Genomic DNA, 1,797 nt, shown 5'->3' on the forward strand with positions numbered 1-1,797 from the left:
TTCCCAAGCCGGGAATAGAGTGGGAGCTGGGCTACAGGGGTGGGTGGCCAGCAAACAGGGCACCAGTGGAGAGGTCCCAGGCAGTAGCTGGGGTGGGTGGTCCCCTGTGAGGGTCACCCAGGCAGCTCCTGGTATATTGCAGGTCAGCCACCCGGAGCTTGGATGGATGGAGGGAGGGACACGGACCCAGGGACAGATTGCTGCCACATGAAGCTACTCTCCTAGTGGGGTCCCGCAAGTGGGCAGCTGCTGACGGGTCCCACCACCTATCTTGGAAGAGCAGGCAAGTGTCTCTGGACGCGGGTTCCCGGTCTGGGGATGGAGTGGGGCTAGAGCGAGTCTAGGTCACGATGGTGAGGCTTAGTGACCCGCGATGTCCCTCGAATCGGGGCCTGGATCACCGAGTCCCCAGCTTAGGACAAATGTGTGGCGTGGGACTGGGGTGCTGGCCCAGGGGGTATTTCATTCACCAGACTCCTACCACTCGGCTACCTGGACACCAAACCACCTTGTTCGAAAGAGCTCTCAAAGTAAGCAGGTCCCCTGGTCTGCCATCTTCTGACTGCGTCTGGATGGTCCTCTTATGGGACTCTAGTTGGGTGATTGTGGACCCAGGAGGATGACGCTGCACTGGATGAGCTCACAGGAAGCCATGGTGGTGTGGCCCACAGCAGCTTGGAGCAACTCAGGGGAAGTGCGCGGGTGCTTGCTGTAGCGGGATTGCCACAGAGGCTTGATGGGTTTTCCCACTTTAGTGTAGAACACTGTAGATAACAGGCGGCATTGTTCTAGTCGGCAAGATCTCCCATGTAGATCACACAGATGCTCCCACAGCAATGTGGAGCACTGGAGAGGGCTGATGGAGCTGTCTTAAGTTGTGTAAAGCACTGCAGCAGATAGGAGGACGTTCCCTCAGGCATGTGGGACCACAGAGGATGGGGAGGGACCCTACCAGAGGGGCCCTCCCAGCCACGTGGAGCGCCGTGAAGGGTAGGTGGGATTTCCACCATCCACTTAAAGGGCTTTGAGGGTTGATGGGAGTTCTCCTAGATGTTTTAAGGGCAGCTTCCCCCATTTGAAGTGTGGCAGAAGACAGGCCGGATTTCCCCAACTGCTTGTATGGCTGCAGAGGGTAGGGTGGCAGGAGCTACCCCAGCTGAGTGGAGGATGCATGTAGTTGCTCTAGGGAAAGAGGAGTGACCTGGAGTCCAGCAGTGGCATGTTAAAGGAAAGAAAAAAAAGAAAAAAACTGGGTGGGAGTACCGAGCCCAATGAGACTGTGGGGTGAAAGGGAGAAGACAGAGGGAAAATGTAAAGAAATAACAGCCTCAATCACCTGACTGTGGGGCTGGAGGGGGTTAAACCGTGCTCAAAGGTGACAGTAAGCTGTGGTTGTGTTGAAGTAAAGCCTTTGGGCTGGCCAAGGGAGCCCAATTCCGGCCAAGGCTGTGGCGGGGGAAAGGCTAAGCCATAGCCAACCTCTGCAGTGGTAAGCCCAAATCCCACAGCTCTTCAAAACCTAGTGGATCTATGTCTGCTAATCTTTACTATGTTCTTCCTGTGACCCAGAAGAGTGATATTTCCTTCTCAGTTACTCTCCTCCACTGATTTCTGCAGAGTCCCTCTGGTATGCTGCTCCATCACCATCTTGCCACACAGACCTATTCCTCTTTTTCTTATTGAAGTGTTGCAATTATTTATGCCATTGCCAAAATATTTTTTCTAATCTGTAGATTACCTTTTACTTTTTTTCATGAAGTATTTGTTTTACTTTTCTTAAGTCCCAGACTTCAATTT

This window comes from Echinops telfairi, unplaced genomic scaffold, assembly GCF_000313985.2.
Source record: "Echinops telfairi isolate 266 unplaced genomic scaffold, ASM31398v2 ScPeMD7_7462;HRSCAF=8500, whole genome shotgun sequence".
Classification (NCBI taxonomy): Eukaryota; Metazoa; Chordata; class Mammalia; order Afrosoricida; family Tenrecidae; genus Echinops; species Echinops telfairi.